This window comes from Odocoileus virginianus, chromosome 2, assembly GCF_023699985.2.
Source record: "Odocoileus virginianus isolate 20LAN1187 ecotype Illinois chromosome 2, Ovbor_1.2, whole genome shotgun sequence".
NCBI classification, from domain to species: Eukaryota; Metazoa; Chordata; class Mammalia; order Artiodactyla; family Cervidae; genus Odocoileus; species Odocoileus virginianus.
In genome coordinates this window covers 82,157,531-82,174,154 of record NC_069675.1, presented here as the reverse complement: position 1 = coordinate 82,174,154, position 16,624 = coordinate 82,157,531, and the positions used below count along the sequence as shown (strand labels likewise).

General features: G+C 44.6%; 2 long non-coding RNA genes across 3 annotated transcripts in view; one reads left to right on the top strand and one right to left on the bottom strand.

The window, feature by feature from the left end:
* LOC110130914 (uncharacterized) overlaps positions 1 to 16,624 on the top strand; it is a 93,486-nt gene that overhangs the window by 31,729 nt on the left and 45,133 nt on the right. The gene's annotated exons all lie outside the window — the stretch shown is intronic.
* Positions 524 to 15,570, bottom strand: LOC139029979 (uncharacterized). The gene is made up of 3 exons (XR_011482318.1): positions 9,173 to 15,570; positions 2,442 to 2,597; positions 524 to 1,826 (listed from the first exon to the last, which is right to left on the bottom strand). It is a non-coding gene; the product is annotated as an uncharacterized lncRNA (long non-coding RNA).

Below are 16,624 nucleotides of genomic sequence, written 5' to 3'. Positions count from 1 at the left end.
CCCCTGCATTGGCGGGCAGATTCTTATTCACTGCACCACTCAGAAAGTCCAGAAAGCTAACATCTTGCTGTGTCCTGACATTGCAGAAGGGTGAGAGAGCTGTCTGGGGTCTCTTAATAAGGCTCTAATCCCATTCCTGGGAATTCCACCCTCATGACTTCATCACCTCCCAAAGGCCACACCTCCAAGTACCATCACACTGGGAGCTGTGTTTTTAACATATGCATTTTTCAGGGGGTGAGGGGTCAGGGGCCGGGAGGTGACACAAACTTCAGTCTATAGCCCCCTCCCCCTAATTAAAGTGAAGTTGCTCATTCCTGTCCAACTCTTTGCGACCCCATGGACTGTAGCTTACCAGGTTCCTCTGTCCATGGGATTTTCCAGGCAAGGATACTGGAGTGGCTTGCCATTTCCTTCTCCACTCCCCCAGTTAAGCCACTCATTAACAGCATAACCCTGGACAAGTTATTTTATCTCTCTGAGTCCCAGATTTCTAACTTTATTTGGTTGAAATGGAGAACAAATGAGATACTATACAAAAGGTGCTTGGCTCAGATCGGACTTTTATAAATGGTAATCCATTTTTATTAGGCTCCTTACCCAGGCAGGGAAGGATGTGGGTCTTGCCTGCTCTTGTTGCTGGGTCTCTCTCACCCACAGGTGCCTGTTGTACTGTCTCTCCTCGCTGAGCCTGGGCAGAAAGTCCAGAGAGGTAGGTCACCCATCCCACATCCTGCCCTGTGCCTCCTTCCAGGGCTGGGCTCATCAAGTCACTCACCCTTTTGTCCCATAAACATGCAATGGGTGTGTACTGTGCCCGAGAGACTGACCTGGCCCACAGGGAATATGTGGGCCTGCCCTCGAGTACACGGATCTTCCCAGGACACGTGTGACCCTGACACAGTTGTGCACAAGGTGAGCACAAAATTCTGTGTGCTGGAGGGAGAGAGGCCCAACATCCAGCTGGAGCTTCTGGAAAGGTTCTGTAGGAGGAAAGCTCCCCAGAGGCTGTGGGGTTACCTCACTCTCCACCGGGTTGCAAACATTTATAGCTTTTTTAATAGTGCCAAGGGATTTCGTGAAGCTGGGCCTGGGAGGCGGAGGGAAGAAGGATATTCTGGGCAGGAGGAACTCCATCTTGAAGGCCAAGAGGGGTCCCAAGGCTACGAGCATCACGGGAGTGGACAGTAACCCAGTGCAAGAGTAACAATGGAGGGTTTAGTGGGAAGACCTCGCGGTGAAATGGGAAAGAGGCCTTCACACCGGGCCTTGAGGTCTTGGCTCCTCTCCAGACACGTGTGGGCAGTCCAGCCGGTCAGGGGCTGTTAGAACAAGGGCTCACAGACTTGTGAATTTTACACATCACAAAAAATTATTTTAAAAAAATGGAGGAGGAGGGAGCCGATGTGGGGTTAACAACATTTCATTTTGCCTTGAAAGAGCAAGGAAACAATTTCCAGGGCCACCATTTCATAAAATAAAAGGCATTTTTAAATTTTTGATTTTTAAAATTTTTTTTGGCTTTCTGGGTCTTTGTTGCTGCACAGGCTTTTCTCTTGTTGCAGCAAGCAGAGGCTTCTCATTGCAGTCGCTTCTTTTGTTGCAGAGCAAGGACTCTAGGGTGTGTGAGCTTCAGCAGTTGCAGCATAAAGGCTCAGCAGTTGTGGTTCCTGGCCTCTAGAGCACAGGCTCAGTAGTCATGGCACACGGGCTTAGCTGCTCCGCAGCATGCGGGATCTTCCCAGACCAGGGATTGAACCTGTAGCTCCTGCATTGGCAGATAGATTCTCTACCACTGAGACACCAGGGAAGCCCAATAAAAGATACTTTAAAAACAAACAAACAAAAAGAAATGAATGAGTTTAGCTTCTTGAAGAACTCGCTACATCATCCTTATTGTTCTTATTGAGCTTTAGATTGAAAAAAATTATTATGACCTGACCCTCGCTCGTAAGACTAGTAGTTGGGAAGCAGGGATTAGAAAATAAATTGCCAACTTGTCAGGGGAGGCACGAAATTTACATTCCTTCAAAGCTCAGCCACATCTTGGGTGGGGAAGACCACCTTTGTGCTCATATGGTTCAGTTCTGACAAGTGCGAGCTCTGTACTTCCGATCATATTCAAAGGAGCTCCCCAGGATTAATGATGCAAAGTGCCACACTTAGGAATAAACTCTACCAGGGGAGCAGGGGGACTGGTCACCTGAGAGAAGCCCAGTGACATTGTGGGGACCTTGACATCCCCATTTGTATGCATGATACCACATGCTCTCTAAGCAGTCTCCTGGCTCTGACACCAACAATCCTAAAATCAGCAGTCCTAAACACTGATGGGGGCTTCTCTGGTGGCTCAGCGGGAAAGAATCTGCCTGCCAATGCAGGTGACATGGGTTCGATCCCTGGGTCAAGAAGATTCCTTGAAGTAGGAAATGGCAGCCTACTTCAGTATCCTTGCTGGGATATCCCACGGGCAGAGGAATCTGGCGGGCTACAGTCCATGGCGTCACAAGGCGTTGGACAAGACTTCGCAACTAAACGACAACAAAAAAGCTGATGACTCTAAGGAGGGCTGGAGTTTGGGCCAAATTTCCCGGCAGCTGAAATGAAGGGAGGATGTTATGAGTTACACAGTTTTCTTTTTCTGACAAAAGAATGCATACAACTTGATTTGCAAGAGCCCAGTGTTTTCCCGGAATGACGCTCCTGCTAAAACTTCCTCTGAGTGTCCCGGTGAAAGAGACACTGGGCTTTGGAATGGACCACGGCTTCCACCATGGTCACACAGGACTCATGGATGCTGTTCAAACAGATGATGCTCATAGGCCATTTCCAAGAAGGCAGAGGTCACCGGGAGCATCATAATTCAAGGAAGGTACTCTGCCTTTGATGTACCTGTGGTCTTAGAAGTACGGGAAGAGCCAGATGAAAACGTTGCCTTGTCTTTTCATCCCAGAACCATAGTAGAGCCCTCAGCGTGGCTCTACTACAAGGACCCATCAAGGTTCTGGCGGTACTCCATTTCTTGACCCGAGTGATGGATATTGCCTAAGCCATTCATTTATCTTGTACCCTTTTATGTGTGTGTAACACAGTGAAAATTTAAAAAGAAAACCTCGATGGATTTCTTTTTAAATGTACAGTTAAACTCACAGTTAATTTGAGATGGTTTAGTTTGCATTTGATTCATTTTTTAGCTTAGTGTTTTAAAAGTAAATGTTTTTCTACTCATCATAGCAAACATATTTTCAGGAAAGTCTCTTTTGTATATAAGGAGGCCCCAGACCATACTCAGCAGGGTCTGTTACGCACAAGACAGCTCTTGGTCTGTCACTGTATCATTTAAACTTTTAAAATGTGTTTATTTGCACAAAATAACTCATGAAAAAAATGACTGATGTTCCTTCAGAACCCACTGGTTCCTTCAGAACCCACACAATTCTTGTGTGAATGAACAGAGAAGCAGTTGATCATTAGTCTTTGAAAAGAGTGTGGTGCTTTGTGGTATGCAAAGCCCATGTTGGCTATTCATGATTAAAGAGCATTGAAATGCCTGCAATAAAATAGTGTGATTATATATTTGGTTGAAAAACGTTACTAACTCAGTCATATTCGATTCTTTGTGACCCCATGGACTGTAGCCCACCAGGGTCCTCTGTCCAGGAATTCTCCAGGCAAGAATACTGGAGTGGGTAGACACTTTGGTAACCCTTCCTAAAATTATTTGACCAGGTAACCCTTATGTGATATAGAAGATATATTTAAAACCTCATGGAATTAGTATCCTGTGGAACACACTTTGAAAAGCACTGTGTTAATTCATTCTTCTAATTTTACAGGTAGAGAAACTGAGGTCAGAGAGAAGAGGCTCCCCTGGGGTCACACACTGAGTCCAAATTAGAGCCTTTGTGCTAGGCTGCTCGGAAATGAGGGAGTACTCAGCCGTTTGTCACACTCGCTATTCTTGTGGATTTAAACTAAAATAATATAACACTAAATTAAATACATTAAATTAGAATACTATAACAATATCCAGTCACCCACCATGCAGCTTAAAGAATAAAATATTGCAATCACCTCACACCAATCAGAATGGCCATCTTTAAAAAGTCTACAAATAATAAGTGCTGGAGGTAGGAGAAGAAGGAATCCTCTGACACTGTTGATGGGAATGTAAACTGGTGTAGCCACTATGGTGAGAACAGTATGGAGGTTCCTCAACAAAGTAAAACTTGAACTACCAAATAATCCTGCAATTCCACTTCTGGGCATTTATCCAGAGAAAACTCTAATTCTAAAAGATACATGCACCCCAATGTTCATAGCAGCACTATTTATAATACTCAGGACATGGGAACCACCTAGATGCCCATCAACAGATGAGTGGATAAAGATGCAGTGGATAAAGATGTATATATATATATATATATATATATATATATATATATAAACACAATGGAGTATTACTCAGCCATAAAAAACAATGGAATAATGCCATTTGCAGCAATAAAAATGGACCTAGGGATTATCATACCAAGTGAAGTAAATCAGACAAAGAAAGACAAACATCATATGACATAACTTGAGTGTAGAATCTTAAAAATGATACAAATGAACTTATTTACAAAACAGAAATAGGATCACGGACATAGAAAACAAACTTATGGTTACCGAAGGGAATTGGGGGGAGGGAAAAAACTAGAAGTTTGGGATTAACAGATACACACTACTATATGTAAAATAGACAAACAACAAGGACCTGTTGTATACCACAGGGAACTATAGTCAATATATTGTAATAACTCATAATGGAAAAGAATATGAAAGATAAACATGTTAATACATTAACACATTAATATTATACATAAAATATGAACCTGAAGCTAACACAACACTGTAAATGAATTATACTTCAATTTGTAAAATGGTTAGAGATAGTCCAAGCTTTCTGAGTACCCCTCCCTCTCACATCCTGCTTCCTTCCTCACGGGGGTAACCACCATCTTGAGTTTGGTGTTTATCACTACTCGTCATGTTTTAATACTTATACCACTGTATTAGTTTGCTGGGGCTGCCGTAACAAAGCACTGCAGACTGGGCAGCTTAGACCACAGACGCTTTTTCTCTCACAGTTCTGGAGGCTGAGTCCAAGGTCAAGATGCTGACAGGGTTAGCTTCTTCTGAGGCCCCTCTTCTTGGTTTGTGGATGGCTGTCTCCTCCCTGTGTCTTCTTTTTTTCTGCTTATGCACATTCCTGATGTCCCTTTATTGGTCCAGATTTTCCCTTCTTATAAGGACACCAGTCACATTGGACTAGGGCCACTCTCATGATCTCATTTTAAATTAATTACTTCTTTACAGACTATCTCCAAATACAGGCACATTCTGAGGTGCTGGGTGAAGACGTTAACACATGAACTTTGAGGGGCACAAATCAGCTCATTACACCCACCCACGTACTCATTCTCCTGGGGATAGATTTTTGGGGCACTATAAACAATGCTGCAATGAATACATTCATATAAAACTCTGTGTCACATTTACTAACTAGATTTGTGTGCATGCCTAGGAGTGAAATTGCTTAGTTACTCAGGTTATTTATTGACTAGACAGTGCTTTTCTTGTTGATTCACGATGTCATGAGTTCTGTTGCCAAATATATGAGAGTCTATGTCTGAGTTCATCAGCTTGTGGGTCTACTGGTCTCTCTAGATCAGCTCATAAAGGAGAGGATCTCTACTATGAGTTGAATTGTGTGCCCCCCCCCCCAATTCATGTGCTGAAGTCTTAACACCCTAGCATTTCAGAATGTGAATTTGGAAATAGGGTCATTGCAGATGTAATTAACTAGGATGAGGTCATACTGGTGCTGAGTGGCCCTTAACCCAAAGTGCCCAGTGTCCTTATGAAAGGGGGAAGTTGGGGCGTAGACTCACAAGGTGGCTACTAGATGGAGGTGAAGATTGCTGCCTGTAAACTGAAGACGGAGCTCATATAGCTGTGATAGATGCTCCCTCACAGCTCTGAAAAGGAACCAGCCGGCTAATACAATGATTTTAGACTTCTAGCCTCCAGATCTGTGAGACAATACATTTCTGTTGTCTAAGTCCATCAGTGTGTGTTACTTTGTCATAACAGCTGTAAGACACTAAGGCAGCTTCCATTCTGGTTCTTGCTCTTGATTTTTCATCCCCATCTCTCGTCCCTGGGGTTTCCCAGGTGGCACTAGTGGTAAAGAACCCACCTGCCAATGCAGGAGACACAAGACACAAGGGTTTGATCCCTGGGTCAGATAGATGCCCTGGAGGAGGGCATGGCAGCCTGCTCCAGTATTCTTGCCTGGAGAATCCCATGGACAGAGGATCCTGGCGGGCTATTGTCCATGAGGTCTCAAGGAGTCAGACACGCCTGAAGTGATTTAGCACCCTCTCTTTCCTGCTTACAAAGCTAGAAATAACATAGGATGGTAGTTAGGGTCTGGGGGTGCTTTCAGGATTGGCATTGCTGGAGAGAACTGCCAAGCACACCTTGTACCTCCTGCTCCACCATCACAAGAAAATACAGAGCAGTAATATGAACTAAGGGGCTTCCCAGGTGGCACTAGTAAAGAACCTGCCTGCCAATGCCAATGCCAATGCAGGAGATCCAAGAGATGCAGTTTCAATTCCTGGGTCTGGAAAATCCAAGGGCATGGCAACCCACTCCAGTATTCTTGCCTGCAGAATCTCATGGACAGAGGAGTTCGGTGGGCCTTAGTCCATACGGTCACGAAGAGTCGGATGGACATGACTGAAGCAACATAGCACACACACACAATATGAACTAAGAGAATTAAAAGACGCTTGCTACTTAGAAGGAAAGCTGTGACAAACCTAGACGGGGGAGGCAGAGGATGAGATAGTAAGATGGCATCACCAACTCAATGGACATGAATCTGAGCAAACTCTGGGAGACAGTGGAGGACAGAGAAGCCTGGCAAGCTGCGATCCACGGGGTCACAAAGAATCAGACATGACGCAACTGACCAACAAAAACAAATATGAACCAGGACTTCCAGAATCTGAGTTGAGTCCTCCAGCAGCCACAGATGGCCTGTGTGCCTTTGACAAGTTGCCGACCCTCTCTGGGCCTTATTTTCCTTATTTTAACAGCTGTAAAATAAGGCTGTTAAATGGTACTTTCCAGGGGCTGAGATGAAGGAGAGAATGGAGAGTTGTTTAATGTGTGTAGAGTTTTAGCTTGGCAAGATGAAAAGAGTTTTGGAGATGGATGGTGGTGATGATAGCACAATATTATCCATGTATTCAAAACCACTGAACTGTACACTTAAAAGCAGTTAAGATGGTAAATTTTATGTTATGTAAATTTCACCACAAGAAAAAAATGGGGGAAAAATAAGGCTGTTAGTCCTAGGATCTTCCAACTGTTCTGTTTATGACATTGTATTTTAGGTCATCAGGAATAAAAATATTCTGCTGCCTCCCACTCTCTGCGAGCTTGGGTGGCAAAGATGATTTCAATTCTCTTAATTATCTGGGCTGTCGATGGCTCTGTCTCATCCTCAAGAAGAGCTGTTGGGTTTTTTTTTTCCTTTTTTTGAGCCTCTGCTGGTTTACAGATGGTTATCTGTGAAAATCTGTCTATTGTAAGACTTTCTGTGTGTGTGTGTGTGGGAATTACTTATAGTAGCCACTTACGCGATTTCACATTCACAGGGATACTGTCTGGCCAGTGTCAGAATGACTAAGTCCCAATAGAGCTTGACCAGACTTGAACCAGAGCCCCAAATAACGTATATAAATCTTTCCTGTCCCTGGAACATGGGTAATGGAAATCATCAGACAGAGAACGACTGGGGTGTTCCAAGGGTTTCAGGACTGAACGTTGGTTCTCTGGTTCTCTGCCTGGCATCTGGCCTTCATTAGGTTATAAAAAACAGTTTATGGCCCTTCTGGTTGGAACAATAACTTTTACAGTATTCATCATGGCTGAGTGATTATCAGAGCAAGAAAGCCAGCCAACTAAACTTCTCTGCATCCTGGCTGTTTGTCACGGGTAGTGCCAGCCACATATGTTAGCTTTTTAATCCCGCATCAGCCCTCTAAAGCAGGTGCTATGATTGCTATTTTCAGATTTAGCTCAGAGAGGCTTAGAGACTTTACCAAGCTCACACAGCCGTCAGAGGCTGGGCTCAAATACGTGCCACTCAGCTTGCAGGATCCTAGTTCCCTGCTCAGGGTTTGAACCCAGGACCCAGCATTGAAAGCACCAATTCTTAACCCCTGGACCACCAAGGATTTCCCTGGATCCAGGTTTTCTGCCTCCCAGGTCAGTGTTCATTTTTTCTTTTCCCTGTATCTTTGCTGCCTAGCCAATCTTAGTGACAGTTTTACTTGTTAGCATTTTATTTCTTGGTTCAGTTAGATCTTGAGCCCCATGCGGCTCTTGGCTAATGCCTGTCACACAGGAAGATGCTGTGTCTCTGTTGGCATCGCTAGGCTGTGCTCTGTGAGGACCGGGGCTGCACATGTAGGTGCTTCATAAATATGGGTTCAGAGTCCCCTGGTGTTTCATAAATACGGGTTCAGAGGATGAGCAGCTGAGCCCCCAGCACGGGATGTTGCTCTAGAACCTGGCTTCCAGGTGCTTCCTCTGACTGGTTCCTGCTCTGCCCTCCACAGTGGGCGTCCCTGTGGCAGATGCCGTGATGTGCTACCCGGAGCCTTGCACCGCAGGACTCGCTTCCCCAGCTGCTGGGGGGGCTGTCTTCCAGTGACCCCAGCTAGCAGCCCCTTCAGGGTTCACCTCAGCTGCACAGCACTGGCTAGTCCAAGGTCACACCCTTTCCGTGGTGGCCACACCCAACGGAGGACAGCGAAAGGGCTGGGTCACCTCAGTCCCACAGGAGACGACTGTGAAGGCCACCCTGTCTCCCGTGTTCCCTGTGGGGCTGACCGGGCGGTGGTCGGGCTTCATTTTCTCCCCCTGCCCAGCCCAGCTTCCTTCCTCTCCCCTCCTCAGGGGATGGTCCCATGACACCTCTCAACAAGCATCCCGTCTGCACACTCTACAGAGTCTGCTTTCCTGGGGACCCACCCCGGGGCCTCCATCCCGGGGCCTCGTCTTCTCCACACTACACAACCACACAGCCTTTAGTGTGGCCCTGGTTTCCCACCTTGGGATTCTCTCAAGTGCTTCTGAATTCACTCTCTGGGGCGATCTCGTGGGCTCTGGGGACTGTCACTGGACTGCTTCTGGCACAGAAGACAGCATCGCTTACCACCTCCACAGGGATGAGTTCAGCTAGGGAATGTCGCCTGGGCAGTGGCACGTGGCTACACGTCATCTTTCCAAGTCTCTTCTGCCCCCAGAGGGGAGCAAGCTTATGCGGCATCTGGGAAAGACAATAACAAAGGGAAGTCAACTGCTGAGGCTCTTAAAAACTGGCGTCTTTCTGCCTTGAAGGGGATCGAGATGAAAAAAGTTTATGACCCATTTGCTGAGCAGGTGGGAATTTAAATTCAGTTCTGAGGAGTGGACCTGGGTTAATTGGACCCATCAGGGTATCACCATACGTGCCCTGCTCTCCAAGCAGTGCGTCCTTGCTGAATGGTATTGCTTAGGATTCTCTGGTTGCAAGAAGCAGAAATGAAGACCTAGTTTAGCAACGTTAACAACTGAAACCAAACACCAAACCTAAGGTCAGAAACAGCCAGGACCCAGACAGGGATTAGGGGCACGACTGCTGTGTCCCTGAATTCTGCATCTGCGCATTTGTGTGTGGACATGTGTGTACACACGTGCTTCTGCATGTGTGTGAATGTGTACGCATTCTGAATTAAGTGTCTCATGATGGCAAATTGCCAATTGTCCATTCCAGGATTCCTATTTAACCACATCAAGACATTAATACCAAGATGCTAACTGAACTCTCTTGGACCCAATCCTAAATTCCTGGGAGATAAAATTTTATATGAAGGTTTTGGTCCGATATTAACTCCTGATGCAATTAGGCAAGGACACTGAGGAGGATTGTGTAGTCCAAACCAACTACTGCAGAAACCTACCCCTGTGGACATGATTGACAGCCCCAAATTTGGTGCCCCTAACCAGCTTTGGAGATCACGCTGTGACTAAATAGCTAGGCAGTTCACTTCACTATTGGACCTGGGTAATGATGGTTAAGCTGCTGGCTAAATTCATTAAGCCCCATTATTCCTCCTGTATTGCATCTGAGGAAACCAAGCAAACCCCTCCTGACCTCACTTTGGTGGAGAACCCTCTAAGGCACAGTCTTGCCTTCACAAGCATATAGCCTAACAGAGGATTAAAAAGAGAGGTGAAAATACAACAAACTGAAATATGGTGGGACTCTCTGTTCAGTAAGAAAGGCTCTCAGATGCAAACTAGTATAAACAGACAATGGATATATAACAAGGTCCTACTTCATAGCACAAGGAACTATATTCAATATCCTGTGATAAACCATATGGGAAAGAATATAAAAAAGAATATATATGTCAGTCACTCAGTTGTGTCCAATTCTTTGCAACCCCATGAACTGTAGCCCACCAGGCTCCTCTGTCCATGGAATTTTCAGGCAAGAATACTGGAGTGGGTTGTCATTTCCTTCTCCAGCAGATCTTCCCAACCCAGGGATCTAACCAAAGTCTCCTGCATTGCAGGCAGATTCTTTACCATCTGAGTCACCAGGAAAGCCTATTTGTATGTATATATAACTGAATCGCTTTGCTGTTTTATATATATATATATATATATGTATCAGTTCAGTTCAGTCGCTCATTCGTGTCCGACTCTTTGCGACCGCATGAACCACAGCATGCCAGGCCTCCCTGTCCATCACCAACTCCCGGAGTTTAACCAAACTCAGGTCCATTGATGCCATCCAACCATCTCATCCTCTGTCATCCCCTTCTTCTCCTGCCCCCAATCTTTCCCAGCATCAGGGTCTTTTCAAATGAGTCAGCTCTTCGCATCAGGTCTTCCCTGGTGGCAAATATATATAAAACATATATATATATATAAAACACATATATATATATATAACTGAATCACTTTGCTGTACAGCAGAAATGAACACAACACTGCCATTTAACAAGTATACAATATTGTCAAATGAATAACTATTCTTCAATAGAAGAAAAGAAAGGAAGGAAGAAAGAAAAGTTATCAGTAGTTGAGTGACCGCTATATGTTGTTCAGTCGCTAAGTCATTTCTGACTCTTTGCGACCCCATGGACTGTAGCCCACCAAGCTCCTCTCTGTCCATGGGGTTTCCCAGGCAAGAATACTGGAGTGGGTTGCCATTTCCTTCTCCAAGGTATCTTCCCAATCCAGGGATCAAATCCGGATCTCGCATTGGCAGGCGGATTCTTTACCACCAAGGAAGCCTGACTGCTCTATACCAGGTGTTATATAGATATTATCTCTAAATTTCACAACAACTTTATCAGGAGACATTAGTATATGCCCATTTAAAAAAAACGAAACAGGAAACTGATATTCCAGGAAGTTAATTAAGTCTTCCAAAAGCACATGGGTAGTAACTAGTAGAATTCAGATTTTTTTTTTTGGTCTTTTCAGTTTCTTTTTTAAAAAATCTAATTTACAATTTGATTCCAAATCTGGTTCATTCTAAAGCCAGTAGTCTTCCCAGAACAATGTATCACCGTCTAAATAACTAATAGATTACACAAGTAAAACCTTAATAATTCATGCATTGTATGATTCAGGAATGCCATTAAGGGCTATGCTTTGCCAAAACCATTCAAAGAAACACTGAAACATTCCGTCAGTCATCAGCAGTCCAGACTTTGGTCTAGACTGATTCCCAGTAATTTATGGGATGGGAAGACTTCACTAAATTAATTTACTGTTCCTGTTTTGTGCTTATTAATTGCTTTGACAATCATCCAGATGCTTGTGTTGACTTGGTGCAGACCTATGGTGCAAATCATGAGGGACACGGGGAAGGAAGAGGGCCTGGATGCTGTGATTTCAGGGTCTCTGACTGAGGCAGAGGAGAGGGGCAGGCCAAGCTAGGGGTCAGTGTGTCCCCTGTACATGATGGGGTGGGGAGTGGAAATGACATTGGATTTGGAGCGCAAAGAACAGTCTTTTCACTCTAGTACTGATTCTTAACCACATTGGCACTCAGGCAGAGTCCCTCTCCCTCTCTGAGCTCCAGCCTCCTCAACTTTAAAATGCCCTCGTTAAATCTAACTTGCCTCCCTCTCTGCATTGTAATAACTATGGCTATTAGAGTGTGGCAATCATTAGTTGCTATGTAAAAATTATGGTTAAGTTTTACTGGCACTTCTGTTTATTTCCTCACAACCCTAAGAAACTGGTCCTATTATTAGCCCCATTTTACAGATGTGGCCACTGAGAGCTTAGAGGATGAAATAATCTGTGGCCCCAAACCAAGTCTGCCAGGACCCAGATCCCGACCTGGACAATATGCCATTTATCAGATTGTCATGATTGCCCTGCAAGGCCCTAATCCAGGAAGCCCGGGGTGTGACCCGTGCAGGGTGGGAGCTAGGGAGGGGATGGATACTCTGAGCCTGACTGCCTCACCTTCTTCATCATCACCAAGGAAACGAGCTCTCCCTTGCTGTTGCCAGGGAAACCATCTAAGCTCTCTCTTTCTCTCACCTTCACCATGGAGACAGCTGCTCCTAGAGTGGGAGGAGGTCCCCGACAAGGGAGCGGGGACAGCATGCCTCCAGACACTTCTTTGTTGCCTGCAAGGCTGCGTCAGTAGGAACCTGAGCTGGGAATTGAGGAATGTGGAGGCATTCTTGGAGCTGCACAGAGATACAGTGTCAAAGCCAGGATGTCCCTGGGGAGTACAGGTTACAAGAATAGTCTTCTGATTTTATTTCTAGAGGCTGCCTTGCCTTTAGTCAGCCATCATCCAGTTCAAAGGAAATTCCCAATTTTTCGTGTCTCACAAATGTTGAAAACCTATCCAGCCAGGTCTTCTCTTTGTCTAATTTTGCTTCCAATCTGCTGGGTGACATTGGGTAACTCAACTGTGTTTCCCTCATACCTGTCAAATAAAGTGTATGGGCGAGTTCGGTGGCTCTCACACGTCCAGATTTCCCCATCATTGCAAGTTCTTTAAAAACATGAGGCTCCAACCTAGTCTGCCAGACTTGTGTTTTGCAAGATAATGACACGCTCAGTCGCTTCATTCATGTCCGACTCTTTGCGACCCCATGAACTGTAGCCTGCCAGGCTCCTATGTCCATGGGATTCTCCAGGCAAGAATATTAGAGTGGGTTGCCATGCCTTCCTCTAGGGGATCTTCCTGACCTGGGGATATTCCAGACCTAGGGATCGAATGTATGTCTCCTGGGTCTCTTGCATTGCAGGTGGATTCATGGACATTTAAAAACTCTGTTTCATCTTCAGAGGAAAGATGGTGTGATGATGAAGTGTGTGCAATGAAACCAGAGCACCAAGCTCAGGTCCCAACCCCAGGACATCCTCCTGCAGGACATGTGCCGACTTGATCTCCACGTCTCAGTTTCTTTGGGGGTATAATTGGATTAATAATAGCAGCTATCTGCCCAATACTACTAATTATTAGAGAAATGCAAATCAAAGCTACAATGAGGGTGACCTCACATGGGTCAGAATGTCCATCATTAAAAACTCGTCAAATAATAAATGATGGAAAAGATGTGGAGAGAAGGGAACTCTCCTACACTGTTGGTGGGAATGTAAGTTGGTGCAGCTTCTATGGAGAACAGTATGGAGGTTCCTCAGAAAACTAAAAAGAGGATTACCATATGACCCAGCCATCCCACTCCTGGGCATACATCCAGACAAAACTCTAATTCAAAAAGATACATGCACCACCAGCCCTTTGCCTCTGTTCATAGCAGCACTATTTACAATACCAAGACATGGAAACAGCCTAAATGTCCACTGACAGATGAATGGATAAAGAAAATATGGTATATGTGTACAATGGAATACTACTCGGCCATAAAAAGGAATGAAATAATGCCATTTGCAGCAACATGGATGGACCTAGAGATGATCATACTAAGTAAGTCAAATAGAGAAAGACAAATACCATATGATACCACTTATATGTGGAATCTAAAATATGACATAATAGAACCTACCTACGAAATAGAAATTGACTCACGGACATAGAGAACACACTTGTGGTTGACAAGGAGGAGGGGGTTGGGAGAGGGATGGAGTAGGAGGTTGGGGTTAGCAAATATAAGCTTTTATATACAGAATGGATAAGCAACTGGGTCTGACTGTATAGCACAGAGAACTATATTCAATGCCCTATGATAAACCATAATGGGAAAGAATATTAAAAAAAGAATGGATATTTTATAACTGAATCGCTTTGTTGTACAGCAGAAATTTATGCAACATTGTAAATCAACTCAACTTCAATAAATAAAAATTTGGTCACAGGAAATTTCAAAGGACAATGAAAAATAAAGATGGAAAAATACTTTGAAATGCTTTATTTAATATTTTATGGCAAAAATTGATTTAAAGTTATATAAAAATATGTATGGAATAGAAAATATAATAGCATCTGTCCCTTTAGGTCCTTGTGGTGATAAATGAGGTAAACTGCATGGAGCTTTTACCACAAAACCCAGCACAATGGCGACACTCAAGAAATGCTAGCAAATATTATCACAATCAACATCATTTCATACAGATTTTAACAACAAATGAAATAGAAAGAAAGGAAAAAGGACCCAATCTAAGCTAAAACACAGTGCTTCACTTGGATATACTTAGCTTTGGGAGGAATTCCTTGGCGGTCCAGTATTTAGAACCCAGCCCTTCCAGAGCAGGGAGTACGGGTTCAATCTCCAGTCAGGGAACGAAGAACCTGAGAGCTGCAGGGCTAAAAAAGTAAAAATAAATAGCTTTTGGTAAAAGTCAGTCTATTTTCCTCATTGACTCTCCATTCCATCGGACTGGAACCGAGAGTCACCACAATCTGTGCCTTGTAGTTTCTTTCTGCTCTTAGAGGCAATGCTTTTGTAACTCTCAACAACCTCGATTGTCCAAAAGACTGCCCAGAGGCCCATAGCCAGAGATGAATGACAAATCAGGTGTTTTAGTGAGCAGCCTGCACCCGAGGCAGGCCCGGCTGTACTTGGCAAGGACCCCTCTGTTCAGGGCCGGGCGATTTCAGGAAATGATTCTCCATCAGCCTCCTCCATGCCTCTGTGATGTCAGGGTTAAGCCACACCAGCAGTTAACTGAGGTCCTGGGGCCCTGGTCTGGGGTGTTTCGTCCTCCGCTCAAGCTGTTTGTTTGGTCCAGTTCCTGCCGCACCCAGCTCCCCGCCCTCGGTCGCAGGGACGTGCAGAGCCCTCCAAGCAGAATGATTCCGAGAGGCCTTGTCTTCCAATTTAGTCTCCCTCTGCCTCTCCCCACGGAAATTGGGTGGTAGAAACAGTCGGAGAAATCAACAAACAGGCAGAGCCAAGGAGACTGAAGATCCCAGAATCCAGAGAGAAAGGCCTTCAGAGGCAGAATGAGTAAGCAACTTTGTCCTTGGCCTTGTGTCTTTGCTCTAAAACGGGCATTTCTGCCCACCCTACAGATGGAATGAAATAAAACGCGGGCTCATAATCTTAATGTTCTTTCAGGAGTGGGTCCAGGTTTGTGGGGCCTGCAGGTGATTCAGTTGGGAGAGGCCTTTTTAAGAAGAATGCAAATTTACAAACACCAAATTGAATGTGAAAGGAAATGTTTACTTAGGAGAAAGAAGTTGCAACAAATGACAATTCAAAAAAAAAAACCAATACTACAAACTCACAAATCCAGAACAATAGCATATTTATTAATTAACTTATCTGCCTCGATATTACTTATTCCTAGTTTTTTGGGCTGCATACATTTTGATCGCTTCTTCCTATTTTATAATAACATTTTCTACAGAGAGATGATAAAATCGAATCAGTCGGTTCCATAGCATAGCTGATCCAAGTTTGTTTTTCATTATTGACAGTTTTGAGTAAATGTCAATGAGGAGAAAATTCTCTGCTTGCCGTCTTACCTATTCATGATTGGAAGAGCTTCCCTTGAACTTATTCCGACTTGTTGCTTCACCGCAGCCCCACATTCTTGCAGCCAGCATGTGTTCATTCCACAGTACAGCTTTTAGCCCTGCAACCTTCTCTTGGTGGGATTCACACAGCAGACCCTCAGAGGATGCCTGGGAGCCACTCTTCCCCAGAAAGGACGTATTTTTGAGACATGTTAATATATCAATGAACCCAAACAAAATGTGTCTCTTGGCCCACTCTTCACATTTCTGCAGCCCAGGACAAGTCCACATTCTTATGTTTAAAATAAATGCTTGAAAATTATCAACCAAGCCAACAGAGTGGCTCGTCTTCCATCCTCCTACCCTGATAACCTTGAAAAATTAGTCGCTCAGTCGCATCCAAATCTCGAGACCCCGTGGACAGTAGCCCTCCAGGCTCCTAAGTCCGTGGATTTACCCCAGGCAAGAATACTGGAGTGGGTTGCCATTTCCTTCTCCAGCGCATCTTCCAGACCCAGGGATCAAACTCAGGTCTCCTGCATTGCAGGCAGA